Below are 25,414 nucleotides of genomic sequence, written 5' to 3' on the forward strand. Positions count from 1 at the left end.
GGGGGGGGGGGGGGGGGGGGGGCACGGGCACAAACCGGCCCGCCTTCTCACAGCAGATGTGGGGACACAGCAGAGAGCCCGCCGGGGGAGACAGAGGGTGAACCCGCACACGGGTGAGGAAGGGAACTGGGGCTGGAGAGGCAGGGAGACCCCCGGTGGCTCTAGGGCCCGGCGCCCCGGGCAGCAGGAGCAGCCGACCACGGGCGCCTGCAGGGCATGGAGTGGGCTCCACCAGGAGGCCCTGAAGCCAGGGTTCAAGCTTGGGTGTGAGGACATCCAAACCGTCACCCCGCATGGCCCTTGAAGGCCCCCCTAAGACACCCGGCAAGGACAAGTGGTCCTCCTGCCTGTCCCCTCGTCAGGAGACCGAGAGCCACACCCAGGCTGGGTCGTAGGGAGTCCGCCCATGAGCTGCCCCCGACCACCACGTGCCCAGAACCCCGCCACATCTTCAGCCCAAGGAGGGTCCGACACTTGAGAGGGAAGAGGACTCTGCCTGGTACTGTGAGGCACAGCAGGACCCCCGCTCACTGCCTGGGCCGGGGGTCTGACGCGAGGTCACGTGCATGTGTCAGCGTGGCCACGTGCACGCGATGCAGGCCAGCTCTCAGGTGCTAGGAGGGGGCCTCCCGACTCTACCCACCCCCCGCATCCTCCCACCTCTGAACCCCAAGGCTGCAGGAGACGGTGGGGCAGCTGGGGGACACGTGCCTGCCTGGCCCGAGGTGAAGCCACCCAGGTAGAATCCCGAGGCAGGCCCAGGACTCGCAAACCTGGGCAGCCCCTGGGGGCAAGTAGGCCCTGCCCAGGGAACCAGCAGGGACAAAAGGGCCCAAAAGGCTCTCACACTCCCACACGCGTGCACACTCACACGCACACACGTGTGCACCCCCTCAGAACGGCACACCCCATCTCTCACTCAAAGCAGGCCAGCCAGCTCTCCAGAAACTTCCACTGCCCGTGTCTTTTCACTCCACGGGGAGAATCTCTCCCACATGGCCGAGGCTGTCTGGCCCAGGGACGGAAACCCTAGGCCCTCGGGGGCATCCTCGCCAGAGCCCTGGGACAGCCAGAGCGAGAGCAGCTGCTGTCCTTTCGGTCAATCCCTGACCAGCCCTCTCCTGAGCCTGTGGGGACACCAGGCACTGAGGGAGCCAGGACTGGGAGCAGGGCCGCACACCCGGCATGTCCACCCTCACCAGCAGCAGGCCCACTCGGGGACCGGGGCTCGCTCAGAGGGCCCCGGAAGAGACGGGAGCTTTCATGCGCCCACTCCCATGCTGTTTACCTTCTGCAGGCTGTTGTTCCCCAGGACGAGGGCCTGGAGCGCCCTCAAGCCCCGGACCCCTCGGCTCAGGCTGGGGAAGCCCCCGCTTCACCCCTCAGACAGCGGGAGGAGCCCCAGGGCCCGGGGAGGCCCCAGATCCGCAGCCGCTGCACTCCCGGGGACCCCAGCTGGGGTCCCGGGCCTGGAGCACAATCACGCCGTGGCAGTGCCGGGAGGGCAGAGATGGCTCCGAGACGCGCAGAGTGTTCGCTGCTGTTTAACACTGAACCCCACCAAGCAGGCGGGAGCATCTTCTCGCGGACTCTCTCCAGCAAGGCCGAGCCCATCGACTGCGGTCAGGAGCCCGGGGCCATCAGCTTCATGAGCAGCGCCCGCAGGGTCGGTGCAAGCTGCGGGCAGAGCCAGGGCCCGGGAGCCAGCGTGGCTGCCGGGGACAGGCGGGGCAGGTCCTCAGGAAATACCTGGTGAGGGAGAGGACCGCGCGGCCGCCCCTCGGCGCTCTCCACCTGCAGGCCAAGGACGGCTGTGCCCCTCGGTGGGCGCAGAGTCCCCATACACGCGCCGCCCTGGAGGGCAAGTGAAGGCCTGAAGGCAGAGTCCGAGGCAACCTCAATGGCCGGGACACCCCGCAAAGGCCCCAGCGACAGAAGCCCACCACACGCTCCCCGCGTGCCGAGGGCTGAGAGCCTGCCCCGGTTCATGCCCCGTCTCCAGGCGGCTGGTCCTGGACCGCTCGGTGCCACCAGACTCCCGAGGCCCGAGCCCCAAGGCCGCGGCTCTGGCCACCCCTCCCAGGACCACAGCCCCCGGGGCGCTGCAGGAGTGCGCAACCAGGAGGCCAGGGTCAGTCCTGGGCCGCAGCGCACTGCCCAGCCTCAGGCAAGGGACCCGCCTCTCTGGGTCTCCTTGGTTCCCACGCTGGGAGCAGCCCCTCGAGCCCTTCAGACCCCGACACTCAACTTCCAGGTGGTGCTTCTGGAAGCTGGAGACCAGGCCAGCCAGAGACATTCTCTGGCCCCACCCGGCTTCTCCCAGCCTCCCACCGCCACGCAGGCCCCCGGCCGGCCTCTCCTGGCCTCCCCCGTCTGAGGGGACCAGGGCAGGGGGCAGCAGCAGTGGGAGCCCGGGAGCCCGCGGCGGGCAGCTACTCTGCTGCCGACACCCCGAGGTAATGGGTTCCAGACGCGGCCGGTGCCGGAGGGGGCAGCCCCGCACCCGCTGAGCAAGCTGGACGCGGCCCGAGGTGATGTGGGATTCCTGAGCCAGTGCCAAGGCCCGTGGCCCGGGGAGGGGCGGCGAGCCATGCTGTGGGAGAGGAGAGGCCGGTCCCCCACCCACACGTCGGAGACCACCCAGATGGCGCAGATGGAGACACCCCCACCCCGGACCACGGCACCCCCACTGGGGCCCCGGCATCTCTGAGCCTCAGCGTCCCTCTGGGACTGGCAAGACACCTCTTCCAAGGCCGCCACCAAAACCCCTGGGGGCTGGGCTGAGACACTGGGGACGCGTCAACCCCAACCCCTCCAGAAACAGGTGCAAGCAGACTCCAGACAAGAGCCCCGGGGTCTTAAGGCCCCAGCTGAGACAGACAGCGCTCCTAGAACTCACCCGCCCGGCCCTCCAACTCGCAGAGGGCCCAGCTTCATCGCTGGGCCTCCATGCGCACCTCCATGGCGGGCCCAGCCCCCCATCCCACACAGGACCCTTCTCACAAACTGGGCCTGAGCTGGGCAGGATGACGGGGAGGGGGTGCTTTCTGCCCGACGCACCTGCCCTTCCTGCAGTCAAGCGCCCCTCCTTCAGTCAGCCTGGCCCCTCGGAGCCACCCTGGCCAGGGTTTGCAGCCACCAAGCACAGACGTAAAACTGGTCCAACTGTGCCACTGAGCAATGGTGAGGACCCAGTCCGCGCACAACCCGGGCCGCCGGGCCTGGCGCCCTGCCTCACCCCGCAAGCAACGGCTACGGCTGTGGGCCCAGCCGCACACGGCACCCAAACCCGGCACGGAGGCTGGCGCGTGCAGAGCCGCAGAGAAGCCAAGACCACTTAGGTCTCCCGCAGCTGCTTTTCTTGGGAGCAAGTGTACCTGCCAAGTTCTGTCCACCCGGAGAGGGTTTGCTTGCGCTCTAGGGGCGCCCAGGACTTGGGCTCCTCGGCTCACCCACCTGGGCACCAATGGCCCCCAGAGGAAGCAGCGGACAGACGCAGGGGCTTCCAGCAGGGGAGGGCGCGCTGCTATGGTGTGGCGCTGAGTCTCCATCTCTTTACCCTTAAGAGGGGCTCCCGAGACGACCCCACAAATGCTTTCACAAGGCCTGGTGCACAGCCAGCAGCCTGACCCCAGCTACGTTCCCCACCCTGACCTGCACAGCTCTCACACACAGGGGGACGGGGACAGGGCGCAGCCCTCTCGAGACTGTCTCCTATGTGAGAGGCAGGGTAGGCAGAAGGCTAGGGATGGACACCCTCATCTATAATGTTCAAAAGGCCAAGACCACCAGCAGGGCCAAGAGGCTGGCCCCACCTTGGGGACTCGGAGCCCACACGCCCAGCTCCTCTCCCCTGACCGGCCAGCACCAGGGGAGACCCCCCCCCAGCTGGGTCCCAGACAGCCCCAAGGTCACCACAGGCATACCTGGGCAAAGCACAGTCCCATAGATGGTCTCACCCAAACTCCCAGAGCACCCTACGGCCTTCCCTGCCCCTGCCTGGCAGACCCCAGCCCAGGTCACCTCCAGCAAGAAGCCACCTAGAGGGCTCAGGGGAGGCCAAGGCCAGGCAGGCCTCAGCTTCCAAGCTGTAAACAGTTGGGACCCATGACGGGGCTGCCATCATTACCGTCAACAAAGACACCAACCCCGGCCTTTCCTGGAGCCTCTTAGCCGATGAGCCGCGGTTCCCGGCGCCCACACGCGGGACGCTCGCCCAGCCTTCTGCCCTGCCCACCCTCAGGGCCTCCGCACCCTGTCCCCGGACACCCGGATCTCACAAACAAGATGCTGCGGAGCTTGGAAGCTCGGCTCGACGAGATGTCTTCATTGAGCCGGAGACTTAGAGGGAAGACGCGATCAGTCCCGACAGCGCTGCGCGGTCCAGAGAGCTGGCGGGAGAAGCGCGGGAGGAGGAGAAACCACCGTCGCTCAGAATGAGCTGGGGTTTTTCTAGCTGGAAAGTTCTTAAGAAAGGCTTTTCCCCACACTGCTAAAACAAGGTGAGCGGACGAAGTAGGCGACCCAAGGCCCACTCACAAGTCACAGGGCTGCACCTGCCTGAAAGCCATCCCCCACCCCCAGCCATCGGCGTCGGAGAGAGCGGGCGCTGCCCTGGACATGGGGGTGCTCCAGGCGGCAGAAAGACCACGGGCAGCTGCACCAAAGTATCAGCCGAGCGCGGATGTGCACGGAAAACCCAGCCCCACGCGGGCGCAGGGCTCCAGGTGGCGTCCTCGGCACCACGTCATGCAGCCCTCTGGCCACGCGCACCACCTGGGACCCTCCTGGAAACACTGCCAGCAAGTCCCAGAGGCCAGACAGCAGCAAAGGGCTGTGCAAACACAGGAGCCCCTGCAGGGGTGAGGGGCGAGAGCCTGCATGCGGGTCCACCCCAGGTCCAGCAGGGAAAGGCGCTCAGATGGGAGACCAGCGAGGCGTGAAATTAGCTGACCCTCTACACGGACGCCTTCCTCCCCTCCCCACTGGCAGAGAAGGGGTGGCTGGGCGGCCCGTGGGCTCCGTGGGGTCGGGGGTGCCTCGGGAGCAGCCCTGCCCTGGCTACACATGTGGGGGGAGCGAGGAGGTCCTGCTGCCCACGGGGCTGCCGCCGTCACTCAGGTTACATCATTGCCAGACACGGGGCCCCCTGGGAGGGTGGGTGTCCCCGGGCAGAGCAGCAGAAACGAGCACCCAAACCCCAGGAGGGAAGGGGTGGGGGGGCGGTACGCCAGCTGCACCTGCGGAGCTCCAGCAGGCAGACCCTGGTGCAGGAGGGCAGCAGGGTGCGGCACAGGCACGCCGTGAAGCGAGGCAAGCCCCTCCAGCCGGGCTCAGCCTCAGCCGACGAGGGGCACACGGGAAGCAGTGGTGGGCTCGGCTCCGGTGCACAGCCTGAGTCTCTGGTGGGGCCCGCGGTCTCCCTGCTCAGGGGAGCTGGCTTCAGGTGCTTCCGTGCCCAGCCCAGCACCTGGCTTAGGGGAGATGCTCCAGAAGCTCCAAGGGGGCTCTGCCACCTTGAACTACGTCGTGCGTTCATGCAGCGTGCCCCATGGAGACTGCCGGGCGCACGGTGGCCGTGAGGCCCCTTGGCACCTGTCCTCTCCAGGCTCACAGTCAGGTGGGGACAAGCCACCCGAATCATGGAGTTTGGGACACAAGGAGGAATGCTAGGGGCTGCAGCAGCATCCAATGGGGGCCCTGACTTGGGCAAGGGGTCCAGGAGAGGTCCCCGTCCTAGGCAGAGACCTCTGTCCAAGAAAGGCGCAAGGAGCGAGAGGCCCCTGTGGGTGCGGTCTGGGCTGGGGGACGCCCGCACCTGCACTGCAGCTCCAGGCTGGGCAGGGGCTGGAAGACGCACGGTTGGCCCAGGGGGGATGGAGACCCACTGAAGGCAGGGGGGGACAGTGGCACTCCAGCACAGACATGCACAGCTTAGCCTTCAGAGCCCTGTCCCCTCCAAACCCAACCGACAGAAGTGGAACAAAGGCCAGGAGACGCGGTGCAAGCCAGGGGCGAGCTCAGGGCCGGGAGAGGGCCACAGCCGGAGTGCCTGTCACCAGTGGGTCGGAGGGGGGCTGGCAAGCCTAGTGACCACATGGTGGAGGGCTGACCCCACGGGAGCTGAGCCTCCAGCCCATCAAGGCAGCAGGAACATCCCAGCTCCCGAGGGTGCTCGCTGCAGAGGACAGGCACTGCTCTCTCCAGTCTGTAGACCGGCAACAGAGTCCCTGACATGGGTCAGACCCAGAGATACCCAAGGCACTCGGGCTCTAAGTGCTTGCTCCAGAACCGTCCACCAGCGATGGAGGGCAGCCCTGAGAGCCACAGGCCTGTTCCCAAGCAAGGAACCTCTGGAGTCCCTCTGATTTCTGATTTAATCAGAGTCATTAGGCGCCTGCCCGGCAGTCAGGAAACACACATTACAGAGCAAAAAAGCTCGTTACCAACAGAGGACGGCACCACCGCGGAGGGCACAGAGTCGCTGAGGGACGGCGCTGGGAGCATTCAGTCCCTGGGAACCCCCGTGCCCTCAGGCCTGGGTGTCACCCGCGCCCGCCAGCTTGCACATCTGACGGACGGGGCTGGACAGAGCGGGGAGATGGGGACAGGGTGCGATGCACAGGACAGTGGGACAGGTCCTCAAACTCGCCTCTGCACATAGCAGCCCTCAGCTAGAGCTGGTCATGGGACCGAGGGCAGTGTCCAGGAGGGGACGCGAGCAGCAGAGAGGCAGCCACCCGCCTCAGTTTCCCCATTTGTGAAATAAGAACATTAAACAGGATCTCCAAGTTCCTTTCTAGTTCTGGGACCAGGTGCCTGACCCAGAGAAAGTTCCAGAATCGTTAGCTGATAAACAAATCAGCAGAACAGTCACTACGTGAATTTGATGAGTCAGATGGCAAGGCACGTGGGAAAGTCAAGTCTGACACCAAAAGGCCCACCCTCTCCTATCAGATAAGATCCGAGCAGAGCCGGGGAGAGAAGGTGCTTCCCAAAGGGAGCCGTGGGCCCAAGCCAGGCTCAGTGTGGGGCTCCGTTGGCAGGAGGCACCCCAGGAACCTCGTCAGCCTCCCTGGATTCCAAGACCACCCAGAGGGGGCTCCTGGACCCCAGACCAGGAAGCCAGGGCTCCGCTGGGTCTCTGACAGCCACTGGGGAAGGAGCCCCCTCCCCCAGCCTTCCCTGGCACAGACAGCAGTCCTGGGGGGCCCTGCCTTCCTGAGCGCCCAGCACCCCCTGATGCGGGCCCTACTTCAGCCCCAGGTCTACCCTCCAGCCCAGGTGGAGGCCCCAGGCCGGGGCCCTGTTGGGGGCAGCGCTTCCCCAGGAGAGTCAGGCCAGCACTCCTCACCCAGCGACCCAGATCCCAGGCCTGGCCCCGCACAAGGCAGGCCCAGGGGCCAAAGCACCTCCTTCCCCATCCAGGACCCGTGGCCCGAGAACGTTGGGCAGAGCCGGGCTCCGCCATGAGCCACCGTGGCGACGGCCTCCAGACGGGCCCTGGGCCATGCCGTCCATGCCCGCCCTCAAACCTGGGGCTGGTGCAGGGCCACGGGGCACGATCTCGTGACCCGCAGGGGTGAGAGCGGGAAGGAATAGCTGCTTCCTGCCTGTTCTGCCCCCACCCCTGGCGACAAGCAAATGTGCAGCGTGTCCCAGCCAGGCATCATTCCTGCACCCCACGGCCAGTCGGGGTGACCCGCAGCTCCCAGCCCAGCCCAGCAACCCTGGGACGCCCCCAGGCAAGACACAGAGAGAGCCGGGCCTTAAGGAAAGGCCCCTCCACGAGGAAACCAGTTCAGGCAACGACATCACTGTTCCACTGGCCCTCCTGGCTCCCTCCCCCATGGCCAGCCCCGGGACCCCGGTGGCGCCAGAACCTTCCCCTGCCCTTCAGTGGGGCGACGAGGAGCCTCAGCTATGTGAGCCCTTTCCCTTCCCAGGCCAGGCCTGCCCAGAGCCCTGCCCAAGAGGGAAACAGACACGGGCAGCCTGGGACCAGAGCACCAAGACTGTCAGGGGACCTTCCAAACCCCAGCGGGAGTGGGGGTGCAGCCCGTCCCCTGCTCCCACCAGGGCTCAACCCTAGCTTGTTCTGGACCCCAGGACCATGTGGACCCTGCCCTCTCCTGGGATTCAGGCCACAAATGACTACTGGGTTTTTGACTGTTACTAGCAAAGTGAGTGAGGGGTCCTCATCAACCCGGGAAAAATCAATCCAGGCCCACTGACGAGGACAGGCTCGTTAGCCACCTTCCCCAGGTCCCACCCTTCACAGCCCAGCACCTCCAGCAGACAAAACCACACTCAGTGTCCCCTGAGCGAAGGATGAGGGGCTGGGGGGCTGGGGCCTGGGGGGAGGGCGGTCGTCCCGGCAGGAGCACTGGAGAGAGACTACAGGCAGGAGGAGAGGGAAGGCAGCCCGGTGGGGGAACGGGCGGGAGGGGGCACCACTGTGACTAATTAGCTCATTACTGCCGGGTAATTATGTCAGGGCAGGCTCCAAAACACAAGAGGCCCCGGGGTAGCCCCGTTAGAGCCACTAAGCCCACGTGCCCTTACCAGGCTCTGCGTGCCCTTGGGTGCCCACTGCTGGGCCTCCGTCTTCCCCAGTTGCACAGTGACGTCCGTGGCTTCCAAATGTGGCCCCAAGACACGCTCAGATGGAGCAGGGACCCCCAGAGCCCAACCAAAAAGGCACACTCACCCCCTCGCTCTCACCCCAGATGGCCAAGAACAGCTCTTCAAGGCCATTTCTGCACCCCAGGCCTCACCCGGCCTCTGCCCAGGCCCTCACTCTCTGGCCGCAGACCCTGTCTCCTCCTGGGCCTGGCCCCACGCTTCTCCTGCAGCCGGGAGTGCTCAGTCGACACCCCCAGAAGTGCACAGGCCCCTCTGCCGTGGCCCGGGCGAGGGGGAGGCGAGGCCGAGGCAAGGCCCTCGGGGGGGCCCTCTGTACCTCTACCTTCCAGCCGTCCTGGGACCCCCCCTTCCTGAGCTCACCATGACCAACTGCAAGGCTCCTGGCCCTCCGCCCCCTTGTGCGGCCTGCTTTCACACACAGGCCACGCTCAGACATGCCAACACTCCCGAGGTGGCCACTGCCGTCTCCCGGAGACCCCAGCCCTGGCCAGGCCCGCCCCGGGAACGGCCTGTCTCTGGCAGGATGGAGCGCCCTGCCGGGTCCCGCTGACCACCTGGGCCAGGAGGAGGGACAGCCCGAGGCAGCACGGCTCTGCCGAGCCACGCCCAAAGCGAAGCCTGGAAAGCCAGATCCCTGGACTCCTACTGGGCCAGTGGGTTCCCGCACACAAGGCGCCCACGATCCTCCAGACCTCGGATGGGGCCTCTGAGACCTCCCCGCGCAAACCCAGAACCCCTCCCTCACCTTCGGGCCTTTGCAGATGCTGTCCTCTCGTCCGGACCAGCCGACGGTCACCTCTTCCAGGAAGCCCTCCCAAACACTCCACCCCAGCCCAGGCCTACGGAGGCCTTTTCCCAGGATGGCAACTGCCCAGCTCCTACCCCTCACCCCAGCTATACTCCACACCCTCACCTACCTCCTGCCCGAATGTGGCCACTGACGGGCCTCCTGCCCAATTCACGGCTCATCAGGTCAGGGTCCTCGTGAGGCTGGGCAGGGCCTGCCGTCTCAGCTCTGACCAGGGTTAAGAGCTCACACTGGGCCGGGGACCTGGGCTGGGGCCAGTGCGCCGGGACGGCCCTCACGGCAGTGACACGGGGCTTCCCGTGGGGACGACTGGAAAGGGGAGGACACCAGGGTCTGTCCGGGGAAACACCTGGGAGCATCACAGCTCATCCCAGCCACGCCCCACAGTGCCAGAAAGATCCTGCGGCCGCCCGCGATCGGCATCCCTGCCAGGTCCCCATGGTCCCCAGGGCACGGTGGACAGCTAAATTCTCCCCAGCTCTCCACTGGATGGCCTCCGCCTTGGCTGTCACTTCTCCCTGAACTCAGGTTTGCGGCAGACTGTCCCCAAGCTCTTGTCCTACGATAAGACAGGTGAAAGGTCACCAGGGCAAACTGACAGACCATGATTTGTATCCACGTTTCTAAGAACATAGGCTCCGACCTGATGGAAGCCCTTCCTGCCCACTTCTGGCCCGTGTCTGTGTTCCAGAAGGTTCTGGCTGCCAGAAACCTGACTTTGGCTTAAGTAGGGCATTTTCTACCTAAAATCCACTCTTGATGGTGTCCACCACGGCCACTCCCTTGAACGCCAGGGCCACAGCGGGGGGAGGGGGGCAGGACGGTCCACTGGGGCCTCGGAAGCTGCCACCCTCCCCACTGTCACGGCCGCGCCCGGGCCTGGGCTCACTGCGAACCATCCAGCAGAGAGGCAGAGCTCTTTCACCCTCCACCCCGCACCCCTCCAGGGAAGCACCTGACAGGACAGCTACGGGAGCAGGGCCAAGGCGGGACCCGGCTCCGCGCAAAGCCGCCGCTCCCAGGACCCGCCAGGAGCCCGCGCCCAGGCAGTGACCTCCGGCCAGGTTCTCCCCTCCACCTGGGGCAGGAACCAAACCCGTCGGACGGGCCCAGACACTCCTGCCCCACGACTATCTGTTCCATCACTTTTCTCCACGGCACCAAGCCAGCCGTTGCGACAGGCTGCAGGACAGATAAGGAGGCTCGGTGGGGGCCGGGGGCTGGGGGTGGGGTCTTGTTTTGTTTTGTTTCTGCCCTCCCTGGGCCTCCCCGGCTCCCCAGCCCTGCGCAGGGCCAGAGGCTTCCTGGGGGTGCCCCACAGGGGCCTGGGTGCTGGCGCTCGGGGCCGCCTGCCTGCTGGGTGCTGGGCTGGGAGGAGCAGCTAGGGGTCCCCAGGGAGACGCCCTCCATCACAGGGTGGGGGCTGAGCTGTCTGCAGGGAAGGGGGAGGCTGGGGCAGGGTGGCCGTTCCCCCCCCCACCGCCCCCGACAAAGCCACTATTTCCCAACTGCAGGACAAACGTGCCACCAGCCACACTGTGACCTTCCCTTCCAGAAGGGTCGTGATGAGAGTCCTCCATTCCCAGTCCGTGCCTCAAGGGGGTCCTGTCCAAGCCCCTAAACAGGATCATCATGGCCACGTGCCTGGCAACTGAGGCTCTCAGGCCCTTCACGGGGGGAGAGGGAGACGGGGACACGCACCCTTGGGTGAGGCACTAACTGTCCCCCAGCCCTCCCGGGGTCGAGGGTGGTCCCGCCTAGCTGCCCTCATGGGTGGGGGTCTGCACACAGTCAGAGTGCACACTGCGGTCCCTCGGCCCCCGGCCCAGCCATCCATCGGGAATCTTCCTCAAGAGCCTGGCCCGACTCCATGTCCTAGCAGGAGTGAGCTACACAATTCTTTGCTGCTTTACAAAAACCCAAGGTAGAACGTTTTCCCCCATTTCACGTGGGGGAAAGCGAGGCTCAGAGTGACTTGCCGGGGCCTCTGCTCCCCAGTGGGGCGGGGGGGCAGTCACCCACAACAGCCTGACACAGTCCACAGGGTTGGGGGCCGGGAAGTTGGGTGGGAGCACGGCCACTTCCCAAGAAGCAGCCCCCTGGCCCCAGCCCCCCAAGGTAGGAGGCAAGAAACTGCAGCCCAGCAGGGTTCATGCTGTCCCCGCCAGCTCCCCGCAGGCGACACAGCCCTGCCTCTCTGGGACGACATTGAGGCCCAGCAGCCATCCCAGAGGGCAAACCCCCACTTCCCTGGGACCAGGGTGCCACAGAGATTTCCAGAACACGCGGAATCCTGGGCAGACACTGCCCAGGGCCATGGAAGAAAGTCCCCAGCCCCACCGCAGGCTGTATGATGGCTGCGAACCTACCTGCCTCTGGGTGTCACCAGGACCTGGTGGCCCTCTGGCTCGAGACGGCCCATGACAGCAGCTGGGTATCGCCCCCACCCTCAGCAGCCCTCCTGGGGCCCTGGCCGGACACGTGCTGTCTTCTCTCTGCTTCCATGCTCCACTGCCCTTCCCCATCCCGACCTGTGCCTCTCCTTCCCCACCCCATGGAGACAAGAAGCCCCAACTGAGAAGCTGACAAGCAAGAAGCCCCCGCCCCCGACCCGGGCCCTGGGGAGAGCCCTGAGCACTGCTCACCAGCCCAACTCTCCTGAGGGCAAACCAAGAGGCTGAGGCCAGGAGGGGTGGGAACGGGACTGTTGCCTGATGTCTCCGGGACCCACACTGAGGGTCAGGCCGGTTCGGCTAACAGTGCTGGGCAGGCTGGCCAGGACCTGCGGGAACAAGGCCTCCCGTCCCCTCCAAGGTGGCCTCCCCCGGGGCCCTGCTGGGGAGCTCAAACCAGCCGGCCCGTCCAGCGCTGCTTGCACAGACCTACAAGCTCACAGATGCCACACCTCCTTCAGGTGAGGTCAGACCCCGGGGGAGCAAAGAGTCAGACACAAGCAGCCAAGGACACAGAGAATGGCTCACAGATGCCCAGCCACAGCCCCATCCAGACCCCAGGGCCAACTTGGGCACATGACAGAAGAAGGCACATTCTCCCTGGAATTGTGTGTCCTGGGCCTTTCTATAACTGACACCTCACTCGTGCAGCCTTCTGAGAGCAGAGGGGCCAGCCACTGGGGGTCCCTCTGGTCCAAACCCCCCAGAACTCTGGGGCAGCCTCCCAAACTGCCCAGTGAGACCTCCTGGGGCCCTCAAGGCCATCCAAAGCCCGGGAGGCCCGTGGAAGCTGGAAAGTGAGAGCACACAGGTCTACGGAGGGAAGCCACTGACGGAGAACTCAGATAACCATCGCCCGAGGCACACGAGGGCCTGGGACCCGGGGAGGAGGTCTGACCCGCATCTGAGACTTCACAGCAACGAAGACTTAAAACCTCCCATGATGCTGACACCCGCGAAGCTGTACGCACGGAGCCGGGAAGAGGGGAGCGCCCCGTGGATACGGCCCCCGTGCGCTGTGGGCCTCCACCTGATCTCATGCAGGGACCACCAGGGAGCCCCGAGAAGCCCCAGCACCCAGGCACCGCCCCAGGGCCGCGGGTCTAGTGGTCTGGGGTGTGGCCCGGGCCAGGGGCTTCACGGGGTCCGCGCTGGCGCTGACGCCTGGTCGGCCAGCGCACGGCTGCGGTGAACGGGGTCAATGTGTTGGCCCCCGCACCCCGCAGACCCCACCGGCCTTCCATGCCCGGCTGCTCTCCGAGAGAGAACAGGGCGCCATTACTCAGCTCCAGCGGAGGGGCCCCCGGGGAGGCGCAGGGGGAGGCGCAGGAGGCGGCGCGGCAGGAGGCCACGGACCCAGGCCAGCCCCGCACGGCACGTGCGCCCTCCCGTCCCGTCCCCCCGCGTGACGCCACGCACCCGCCACAGCACGGCTCACTCCGAGGACCCAGAGTCGTCGCCCTGGCACCCCACCCACCCCGCCACCTGGAGCCGCACGCGCCTGCGCCTGCCCGGGTCAGCCGGAGTGAGGGGTTTTACGGAGACAAGAGTGCTCGGGGTGTGAGTCCCGGCCCCTTCCTTCCCGGGCCCAGGGAGCACCCCGTCCCCATCCGAGCTGGCGTCCCGGGCAGGGTCCCCCAAACGCAGGCGAAGCCGCCGCACTCGCCCTCAGCACGGCTTGTGGGGACGCTCAGAGCTGCCCCGGGGTCTTGCCACATCGCCCCGACCAACAGAAGTCAGGAATCGCAGATCCCAAGTGGCCTGACTTCCCCAAAAGGGACAACAGCCCTGCAAGTGATTCACGTCCCAAAGGCACCCCCTCCTTTCCCAAGGCCCGGCACTGCCACAGAGAGGACACCTCGAGCCTCCTGCCCAGAGACGGACCAGGAGGGGGCAGACCACCCGCGGACCTGGGGAGGGGGAGGCCCAGGCACCACCTTCGGGAGGACAGGAACGCTCCATGCGCACCGGGGAAACACAGACCCCAAGAAGCGGACAGCGCGTCACTGGGCAAAGCCAGGCCTCTGGAAAGCCTGCGACAGTCTGCTTAAAGGCAGGAATGCCTGCGGCTCGGCCTCGAGGAGGGAGACCGGCCCAGCACACACAGGTGTGAGCACATCCGCGTGCAGACAGACACGTGCACACGGGGCCACGGTGTGCAAGGCACAGCCCGCGCCACCGGGCCTCGCACAGCCCCCACAGCCAAGGGCTGCCAGAAACTCCACCTTCACGGGAAATCTGAGAACACGCCCTCAGGAGCCCTCCACCCCTTAAGAGAACTAGCACGACGTCCCCGCTGAGCCTGCTCCGTGGGTCCCGGGCCCCCAGGACTCCCAGCGACAGGCCTGCCCCTCCCGGTGCCCAACGGGGCCAGGGGCACCAGGCTCAGCCACCCAATCCGCAGCACCCAGCCCGGTGTGCGCTCCCCGTGACGCCCGCCACAGCGAGCAGAGCAGAGCCCCCAGGGAGAGACAAAAAGGCGGGAGAAGCCAGGACCGCGTACTCACCGTCGCGCGTGGAGGGGAGAGCGAATGGGCTCCAGCACCTCAGGCGACTCGGTTCCCACCTCCCCCGCCCCAGAGAGGCCAGCAGAGGCCTCCCTGGGCATCCCCGCAGGGAGCGGGGCACCCCTGCCTCACAGCGGACCATGCCCGACAGCAAGCAGGCCCCTCTCTGCACCCTGCGGGAAGGGGACCGAGCGTGGCACTGCTCCCCCACGCTGTTGTGTTGCCGCACGCCGGCCCCCAGCCAACCCCGCAGCACCTGCCCCTGGGGGAACGGACGCCCCGCGTGCAGCCGGCCTGCCAAGGAGCAGAGCTGCTGCGGCACCCGTCGGCAGCTGCATCAGCTCCGATCCGCCAAAGGAAAACAAGCGAGGCCCAGCAGGAGAGTGACGGGAGGCTGGGTGGGCAGTCTGCTGCCTGGCGAGTGGCCACTTCTGCCTGCTGCTGGGCAGGAGTGAGACGGGGAGGGGCAGGGCAGCACTGCCAAGCCCTGCGCAGCCTGCCTGGGGGCCTAGAGTAGGGCCCCTGCCCTGCATCCTCCTCCCTGGGGCCGATGCTCCTGGGGTCCTGATGTGGACTCTCAGAACCCGGGGGGCCCTGGCAAACAGCCTGTCCTCCTCGCCCAGCGTACCCATCAGGGCTTCCAACACACCCACCTGCAGGGCCACTGGCCATCGGGGCCTGGAGGCCCGTGCCAGCCACCCGGGCAGCCCCAGGAAAGGGCCCCTCCTCAGCCCCAGGGCCCAGACCACTGTTCCCTCACTGCAACCAAGACTGGCCTCCCCCTCACACACCACTGCCGGGACCCTCGCGAGCCCCACGCTGTTTGCGGGACCTCAGGGCTCCAGCCCCCCGGGCACCGGGCCAGGCAAGCACGGTGGGGCTCCAGAGGAGGGGGCAGCCAGCCCTCAGCCACCCAGCCCTGCCCAGCCCCGCACACGCACACGCGCACCCAGAGACCAGACCCCCCCAGCCCTACACACACGCACAGACCAGATCACCCACAGCAACACCCATGCCTGCCCACGGCCCAGACGCAGCCACAGTCTCTGCGAGGCCCCCGCTCGCCGGCCCTGAGAAACCCTTCCGTGCCCTGGTTACCTCTCATTCTGAGGGTCAAAATTCACTCCTGGCAGCTGATGGCTGATCACACCTCGACCTTAATGGAAGACGGCCACGGAATGGCATTTTAAACCACAATGCCATTTCTAATTGACGTGGCTCTGTCACCAGGAAAAACACTCCAGCAGGCCTGACACAGGAGCGGTGCCCCGCCCCCGCGCGCCCCGAGCCGTGGACGGTTCAGCTTCAATTTTTAATCCGTTGATGAAATATTCACGGGCTGGGGAGGGGCTCACATTTCCCGAGGTGTTGGGTCCCTGCCCTCTCCAGGGGCTCCCTGAGCCAGGAGGACACCGAGTTTGGGGTAAAAAATCAGGGCCGGCCAGTGGAACAAAGCCCACAGGGCGGGGGCCAGACACCTGCCCCCACCACAGCCAGCACCCTGCATGTCCCCGGGGCCACGGGTGCCTGCCTTCCCTGTGTCCCTGCTCTGGGCGCGTCACAAACCCTGCTGCTGGTCAGGGGCCTCCGATGGGTAAGTCCTGCCAGAAGGACACTGTGGCCTAACGTCTCCAGCCATGAGCCCTGGCCCCAGTCCTGCCCTGGCAGGACCTCCACTGCCGGCTCAACCCTCCAGGACGACTAGCCCTGTCCCCAGCACTCCACTTCCTAAGCAAAACGTCCAGGTGCCTGGCCCCTAATGCAGGGACCACCCCACATGCAGGCAGGTACACCTTGAGGCTACAGAAGCCTCTCTTGAAGGCTGAGAGGGCTGCCCCGGGATCCCAGAAGGGGACGCTGAGGCAGGAGAGGAGTAGCTCTGCCCACCCTCACCAAGGAGCAGGAGCACAGCCAGGTGGGAAAGGCACGTGATGCCCTGGTCCCGTCACGGAGCCACCGCGCGGCCAGAGCCAACGAGGGGCGGCGCGTCAACGTCTGGCACAGGCCCTGGACCCCCAACTCCCCGGGAAGTGTCCCCGCTGGCGGCGGCACGGCGAGGATATGCAGGGCATGCGGCGTGCAGGGCGAGGACGGCCCACCTCCCTCTCACTCCGCCTCTCAGCAAAGAAAAAAACCGTCCCAAAGGCACAGAAGCCATGTGTGGCCAGGAGACCGCCCCCCCCAAGGAGGGGAAGGACAGGCGGAGAGGGCCCCGGCCTCAGCCCCAGCCAGACGCCAAGAGCAAGGCTCCCTGCGCCGCAAGTGCCTTCTGTTTCCCCCCCAGATACACAGCGAGCCGGGGACGGAGGCCACAATCCTCCCGGTGCCATCGGGCAGGGCAGAAACCACAGGTCCCTAAGAGGGAGCCCAAGCCTCTCCACAGGCAGCCCCCCGGGAGCCTCTAGCTGCCCACATGCGGGCCCCATGGCTCTGCACCCTCCTTCACCCACAAGGGAACTGAGGCACAGAGGGCCGCCAGAGCTCCAGCTGATAAGTGGGGGCCTGGGTGTGAGCCCAGGGGCTCGAGGCCAAGGCTGGGCCCGTCCCAAGGGACTCCCCGAGGCCCGTCCCCCCTCCCGCCCCGCCTCCGGCTGAGCGAGCCTGACACTGCACAGCTGCCCTGCAGCCCCGACCGGCTGTCGGATCAAAGCACCGGGGGCAGGAGGCTTCTGGGGTCTCGGGGCCAAGAAGCCCGCCCGGCCCTCTGCTGGGCCTGTTCTTCCTGACCCCAGGCCTGCATGTGCTCCGGGTGGGGGGCAGAGCTAGGGTCCGGGGTCCAGGGCATGGCGAAGACCGCATGGGAGGGCAGGCCAGGCCGGGAGGAGAGGGCAGCGCTGAAGGCAGAGCGCGATGCTGTCCCCGTGGCTCCATGGCAAGCAGCCCGCCCGCCCGCTCGCCCCCTGCACAGCCCCCTGGGGAGCGGCTGCAGAGTCCCCGCTCCGGGGACTCATGGGTACGCAGCCGTCACTCCCAGCCCAGACCCTCTGGTCACCATTGCCAAGGGCAGGGATTTTTGCCCCCAAGGGCACAACTCAATCAGTTCCAATAAATCTTGGAGAGGTCGAACCTCACCAACACCCAGCACCACGTGGCCCCGGGGGCCGCCCGCCAGCTGAGGTCCAGCTGCACACAGCCCACCCAAGCAGCAGGCTTTCCTTCACTCACTCCCAGAGCCCCCCAAAAGCCCCGTCCACATCCTACTGGTCATCGAGGGATGCCCTCTCCCCCACACACCAAACCTGGCCATGCCCTGCACCCTGGTCAAGGTGTCCCTGGCCCAGAGCTGGCCTAAGCAGGACCACCGACTGCGCACAGTGACCAGGCATAAAGCCCGGGGCAGCTCGGGGACAAAGGCCTCCACAGCCCAGCGTCGAGGGTGGTGGCTCCAGGCCAGCTAGAGCAGGGGGCTGGGGGGCTGGGGTCTGCAGCTCTGGCCAGATCTTACCCCACTTCCACCCATGCCCCCCAGCTGCCAACTGTGAGCCCAGGAGCAGACCAGGTCCCTGTCGGGACAGCGGGGCACAGCCCAGCACCACCCACCCACCCCCACCACGCGCAGGCCCCTCTTCACTGGGTCCTCAACGTGCCCCCACCCCCGGAGCCTCTCTCAGTGACAAGACACCATCGCGGTCACTCACACTCAGCGAAGCTGGCGTCAGGGCACAGTTCCACTCTCACTGGGGACTATAAACCCCACAGGGACCAGCTGCCCCGCTGCATGTCCAGCATCTGGGAGGTGTTCTAGCAACTTTCACTGCCTGACGGCAGCAGAGGGACAGGCACGATGGAAGCCGGGGACCCTGGGAGTGGGTGCGGGTCCCACGCACGGGAGTGCCCTCTCTCAGGAAGGGAGGTGAGGAGGAATCCCCACGGTCTCTGAACTCTGCAGAGCTGGAACCACAGTGTGTGGTCCCCTAGCCATGACCCTCGGCCACCTGCAGCAGCGCGTTCCTCCGACTGCCCTGAGCTCCGAGAGCAGCCCGGCCACCCGCGCCCTCCCAGGGACACAGCACTCACCACACCAGCAAAAGCCACAGCGATTCCCGCTGCCACCTGTCCTCACCCCCCAGCCCCCGTCAGCTGACAAAACGCAGCTCCAAGAACATTCTGAGCTCTGAGCACAGGCCCCGGAGTCCCACGTTTCTCCCTCAAGCCTAGACATCAGTCCAGGCTCCACGCAGCCCTGTGCCCCCTCGCCGTCCACCTTGCCCAGCCAGAACCCCAGACCCTGCCCCCTGCCACACCCCGCAAATGGTACCTCCACCGGGGCCCAAACCTCTCGGGCAGCCCAAGCCCCTGGAACCCCAGCCTGGCCTGTCGCGGTGGCTGTAACTGCAGCCAGGTCCACCAGTGCGCCCTACCTCCTCGGGGCCTCTGGACCACTCTTGCCGGGGACCATTGTCTCCCAACCTCCACCAGAGTCCTTGCTCCCCACTGAGCCCTACAAGGGCTTCCCACAGCTGTCAGGGCAGGCCCAGCAACCCCGCCCCCACGGTACCCCACCTGGCTTTTCCTCCCACCAGTCTTGCCTCCTGCCCCCACCTCGGGGCCGGACCCAGCACCTGCCCTGCACCAACCCTCGCAGCCCAAGCTCACTCCCTAGTCAGGGCCTTTGCACCCCCCCCCCCCCCCTTAGCCCGGAACGCCCTTCCTCCACGGCTCTGCCAGCCACATCTTCCCCGCTCACAAGCTCACCTCAAACGTCGCCCCCACATACCCGGGACTTGCCCACGGTCAGCACAGGCCCCAAGCGATCCTAGCTGAGCCCCCGAGCTCCTCTGGAGACAGGGGTGCAGGGGTCAGAGGGGAGCCTCATCGCGGGCCTGCCCCCTCAGCAGAGGCCCTGACACTCCCGCGGCGGCGGCCCCTGGCATGCCGGCTCCCCGTGCATCCAGGCGGCGTCTGCCCTGCGCTGTCTGGCCTTCTGGGCTGACGGAGGCCCCAGGCTCAGCGGCGTGGAGACAAAGGCAGGCTGACCACCAGGAACCCGCAGTTCATCTCGGTCAACACCACGGTGAGCGGGGCCGTCCTCCGCCCCAAGATTTACATTTTTATTAAATCACAACGGAAAATTAGAAACATTATTACTTCCCTCAATCTGTAACCCTTTGTCTGCCGGGCTCTGTACCCAGCTGCCCGTGCCATCTACCCCGGGGTGACTGCAGGGCCCTTCCCCACAGCCCGGGTCTAACCCAGTACTTCTCAAACCTTCCCCAGTGGCCTCAAGGCAGACAGCACCTGCCCTCAGACCTCAGTTTCCCATTTCTGTAAGATGAGAAGAGTCAGGAAGTGGCAGAGTCTTGGCCGGGCCCCCCACGGTGGCCCCGCCGCCCAGACACTGCCCCAAGCACCCGGGGCCCCCACAGAGCTCTCGCTTCGCAGAGCCCAGCAGTGCCGCAAGGACCAGCCCCCAAAGGCAGCACCTTCCCTTCCGCCCTCCCTAAGGCACCCACTGTCTCCACAAGGTCCCCCATGGGAGGAGGCAGAGGACGGGCAGCCGCAGACCCCAGAGGTGGGGTCTTAGTTCATGTTCTTCCTGTATCTGCTGTGCTGAAGATGTGGGAATGCCAGCAGTCCCTGGGGCACCCAGAGTCCCAGAGCTCACACCCTGGCCAAGGGGACAGAAGGGAGCCCCACAACAAACCTTCAGAGGAAAATAAGCAGGCTAGGCTGGCTGAGCATGACCGTGGGGGAGAGGCCACAGCGGTGGGTGGGGGACACCCAAGTGAGATCAGAAGGGAGAAAGCGGGGGCCCCGGGGCAGTGGAAGGAAGAGCATTCAGGAGGCAGAGCACGTGCAAAGGCCGTGAGCAGTGAGAGGGCTGGGAACATTCGAGCAACAGGAAGCGGATCGGCACAGCTGGCCGGCCTCCCCCGCAGGGACCAGCGCCAGGGCCAGAGCTGGGCCTTCATGAACCCCGAGGACCGTGCCAGCATGGGAGAGATTGAAAAAGGGTGGCACGGTCAGGGTCAAGGGTTTTGGAACAAGTGAGCACCGCAAGCAGGCCCTGTGTGGTCCCCGGTAGGAGACCACGCTGAGCTGTCGCCCCCACATGCCCACCCCAAAAGCTGCTGCCAGCCCCCAACACAGTCCCTACAGGAACGTGGGGAAAAGACACCATCACACGCAGAAGACACTAGGCCTCAGGCGTGGGAAAGAGCCTCCCAGGGGTGGGGGCGGGGGGCACCTAGCAGGGCTTCCTGTAGGAGGGGGCATCTGGGCACAGCACGCAAAGCGGGAGCAGTAGCACTGCCATCGTCCCGCCGCGCGGCGCCCACTCGTGCTTATCTGTGCCAGGCGCTGACCCAGATTTAGTCATGAATGAAGCGGGTGAGTCGAGACTCGTTGCTCCTCACTCTCCCTGGTCCTGCGCTGTGTGCACGGACGGTGAGTGGGGGGCGACAGGAAAACCGGCAACACCATTAATTTCAGCATTAATTGTTCTCTCCCTCCCTGCGCTTCCCCCATCCCCCAGGGAAGAACCTTTTTTAGCTCGTGTTTCACAAATATCTTTAGGGATCAAGGAGGCAGCTGGCACCAAGGGCGGGGGCGGGGGGGGCACTCAGCCATCAGACGCTGAACTAAGACCCGGCAGGAGGGGCCGGGCTAAGAACGCAGAAGGCGAGGTCTGAGTGACGGCACCGTGTACCCCCCTTTCCCCAAGTGCATGGTGGTGGACCCCGCTGGCTCCAGGCCACCGGACCCGGGCGGACGGAGCTTCCCAGCTGCAGGGTGCAGACCCCGGCCCAGCCACCTGCACGCAGGCCCTGGGGGGGCCCCGGAGGCCCATAAGCCGACAACATGCACCCACCGCCGGCGGGCGAGGAGCCACAAAGCCCCACCTCTGCGTTTGGCCCAAACTTCGGCCTCCTCCCAGCACGTGCACCCACTGGAGCTGGGGCTGCCCCAGGGCGCAGACACTGCCCCGAGACCCAGTGGGGGCCGGTCTCCCCACGTGACCGAGTGGAAACCGGGACCCCGGCCCCAAACTCTACCACCCCCCACCCCGACCAGGCGCTCACGGACAGCCTGTGGGGGTGCATCCTCCGCCACCTTCTGCACAGATGCACTGCACTGGGGGCCGCAGCCTCGGCGGTGGGAGGCGCCCTGTCCAAGATGCTCGAGCAAAGGCCCTGTGAGCGCCGGCCCCCACTCCCCGCCAGGAAGCCCCCCAGAAGGCTGGCCCCGGGCCGGAGGGCTTCGGCGCTCCCTTCCACACCCACATCACGGAGGGAGGCCCCAAGCCCCAGCCTGCGACTCTGCCGGGGCACCAGGACACCAGGCACTGCCGCCGAGGGGTAGCGGGACCCAACCCAGGAGAGCCCCCTGAAGGAGGCTGCATTCACGGAGAGGGGCCAGAGCAGGAAGCTGGCAGGTGAAGAGGCGTGTGGGTGGGAACCAGAGGCAGAAGCCGGCCTGGCTCCCGAGGACTGAGAGGTGCCCCGTGTGGCAGCAGGAGGCACAGGGTGGACGAGAAGAAAGCCAAGCCAGGAGGCACCGAGGACCTCGTCTTGCAGGCACTGGGGAGCCGCAGAAAGCAGCGCACTGGAGAGCGAGGTCTGGGGTAGGGGGTGGGGAGACACCCCTGGACACACCCCCAGAGCCCCGGATCCAGCCCCACCCCCAGTGTCTTACTGGGAACCCAGTAGCAGGAATCAAGGGCTCCACTTCCCACCTTGGATAGAAATCTGGGCCCTGTGGCAGATGCCCAGGGTTGGGGTTTCTGTGGAGAAACCTCCGGTTTCCCCCACCCTGCGGCTGCTGAGTCAGGAGCACAGGGGTGGGACCCAAATCACAGACCCTTCCAGCAGCATGGGCAGGAAGCCAAGTCCACTGGCCCCAAGCCCTGCCAAGCGCCTACTGCATACCAGCCAGCTCCCAGCTGAGCAAGCCAGCTCCTGGCCCCTTGCCACAGCAGCAGCCCCTCCCAGGACCAGAAGCCACACCATCCTCACTCCTCAGGGCTGGAAGGGACCCACTTGGAGCTGGGAGAACCAGGGCCCAGGGTGCGTGAAGGTGGCCTTGTCCGTGTTTGGCCCAGTCCCCTCTGGGGTATGGAGCAGATGGGGGTGGCAGGCACCTCAGAGGACAGGGACACCCTGCTCGGGCCTGGGGACCAGCTTTAAGGGGTTGGAGGCCCCATGGAATCAGGCTCAGGGACAGGAAAGCAGGGGAAGGAGGGCACACCAGGCAGAGGGCACTGTCTGCACAGAGGTCCAAGGTGGGCACACGCAGGGCACGGCCCACCAGGAACTGCCGCGGGGGCCCCCACGAGAGAGGCCGCGTCCGGGGGGAGAGCTGCCTGGGCAAGCCCACCCCACCCTGATGGGGCCGGAGGGCTGGCACGGGGCCGGAGGGCACTGCAGGCAGGAGGGCAGAGGGCAAGGGGGAGGAGGGACATCATATCTGCTGACCAAGCCCCCGCCCCCACCGCCCTCAGGGAGAAGCGCTCTTTCCCACAGTTACGAAAGATCCTCTTTGCTGGAAGGAAGAAGGGGAACCCAGAATCACTCTACTCCAGGCCTCGGTGTTCGCACTCACTGACGGTGGGGGCTGGTCCCCCGAGACCTAGGGGTCCCTCCCCGACAGAAGACACCCAGACACCCATCCCTACCCGGGACCCAGGGAGAGGCCCGCGAGGACTGGACAGGGAGCACAACCCCCCAGTCCACGCCAAGGCCACACCGGGCGACAGGTCCCACTCCTGACCCTGGGGATTCCTGGTTCCCAGGATGGTTCTGGAGCCCGCTGCCCCGAAACCACCCCTCCCAGGGGAGCGGAACTGTCACATGGTCCCCACACTGCCCAGCCCGACACCGAGTGCTCCCCACCGTCCAGGCGCCGCTGGGCGCTGACGGGCCATCCTTGCCATGTCCCAGCACCAGAGCGAGAAACTCCTCTCCCCGCCGGGCAGATGAGGACCCTGAGGCTCAGAGGGGCCCCCGGCCACCAGCCCTCCCTGCTCCCAAGCAAGAACTGACGGTCTGGCCCAACCTTGGTTCACCCTCACGCCCACCCCATCGCCCCACTCCACAGACAACAAAGTCCAGGCTCCGAGAGCCAGCCACGGGCCCAGGCCACACAGCTGTGCAGGCCTGAGCACGAGTGCAGCCGCCCCCGCACCCCAGAGCCACCCAACCCACGCAGGGCTTCCTGGCTACGAAGAGGAGCCCCTCTGCCCTGTGATAACAAGGCAGCCCCACCAGCCAGATGCTCCCTGCCCACACAGGCCACCTCCCACGGGCAGGGCTGGGAGAAACCCGTAAGCTGTGGGCCTCTCCAGGGAGGAGGCCTCCCCGCCTCAGCTGCCGGATTCGGTGTCCTGGCCTGTGATCAAGGGATTACCCATGATGCCGGCACCCACTCGTGCACACACACACACACACACCTACCGCCCGCATCGCTCACACCACGGGGTCTGTGCAGAGGACTACGGCTGCCCGCTGTGCCCGCCGGAGCCAGCCAGAGCAGGAGGGGCCAGCGGGCGGGTTCGTCCCCCACTGCCGCCTACTACCTCCTCGGGCCAGAAGCCCCCATCCTCTCCAGGCAGGCCTGAGTGCTGCTGGGGCTGCCCATGTCAGCCCAGGAGACCACACCTGGTGTCCTGCAGGCAACGGGGGCCACAGGCTGGACCTGGGAAGCCCACCCAGCACTTCCAGGAACGGCAGAAGGCCCCAGGGACCCGTGGGGCTTGGTAGGATGGGTTCAGGATCAACAGCTGCTTGGCCTCGGCCCTGGCCGCCAGCGAGGGACAGACACACACAAAGTGGGCCCCGCTGGTGCAGAGTGGGTTGGACCCGGCCCAGATGCCCTCACCACGTCTGTGCCCTTTGCCTGTCCTTGGGAGGCCCCGACCCGCTGAGCCCTGAGCCCTCACCCAGACCCACCAGTCCACACTTGGCCACTGGCCACGCAGCACGCACCAGGTCCCGTACATATTGGCAAGATGGGCCTATGTCCCATGTCTCCATCCAGGCAAGCAGCTTCCCGACATCCAAGCCCTCCCGGGGCCTTCCGTCCTGACGGTGCAGCCCCCGGCCTGTGCATAGCCCACCCGGGGTCCTAGAGAAACCCCACCCCCTTCACTGCAGCCCCCCCCGCCCCGTTCTGCCCGGCCCCTCCCCACTGAAGGCCTGGAACGGGCCTGAAGCAGAGTCCCGTGCTGCCTCCTGTGGGATGGTGGCTTTCCTTGCCTCAGTTTCCCCATCTATGAAAGGCCAGGAGAGAACGTGGCCCCGAGCTGTGTGACCTTGAAGATCTGCCTGGCCTCTCTGAGCCCAGGCCTCGTCTACACACAGAGCACTGTGGGTTCAGCACAGGCCACGCTGGGCGCCCAGCGGGCTGCATCCGGCTCGTCCCACACCCCAGCCCCACTGGAGCCTGTGTGGGCCCAGAGCCTCCTCCAGCCTGCTCTCACCGTTCAGGACCCCACACCACAAATGTTGGCCTGCTGCCTAGCTGTGTCCACACAGGCAGACAAGGTCCCCAAGACCCAGCACCCTGGGCTGGGCCATGAGCCCGAATCTGGGGTCTCCACGTGCCCCACAGCCAGCAGTACCCACCCCGGGAAGACCCCAGCTGGCCTGCCGTTCCAATGACCCCCGCCCTGGGGGTGGGCTTTGCTCACCCCACAGCACAGCCGGTCTCTCGGGGTCCAGGGCCCTTGGTGGACGTGGTCTGAACAAGGCCAAGTCCAGCCCTGCCCTCGACACACCCTGTCCAGCCAGGTCCAAGGCAGGAAACACTACACACTTATCCACCCGCGTGGCCACAGCCCAGCCCACCTGGCACACACACCTACACCAGTCACCCTCTCTCCTCTGCCAGGCCACCCCAAGCCTCAGCAGCCCACTGAGAACCATGGAGGGGTGTGAGGAAACTGAGTCAGGAACAAAGACACACCCACCGCCCTCACACCCCCCGCCATGGCTGGTCCCAGAAGATGAGAAGGGGCCACTACAGAACTATCCAGTGAGGGAGTGAGCTCCCCGTGACCGAGT

General features: G+C 66.3%; 1 protein-coding gene across 1 annotated transcript in view; it reads right to left on the bottom strand.

Moving 5' to 3' along the window:
• RXRA (retinoid X receptor alpha) overlaps positions 1-25,414 on the bottom strand; it is a 76,361-nt gene that overhangs the window by 50,401 nt on the left and 546 nt on the right. The window lies entirely within an intron of this gene.

The sequence above is a fragment of the Mustela nigripes genome, chromosome 9 (genome assembly GCF_022355385.1).
Source record: "Mustela nigripes isolate SB6536 chromosome 9, MUSNIG.SB6536, whole genome shotgun sequence".
NCBI lineage: Eukaryota > Metazoa > Chordata > Mammalia > Carnivora > Mustelidae > Mustela > Mustela nigripes.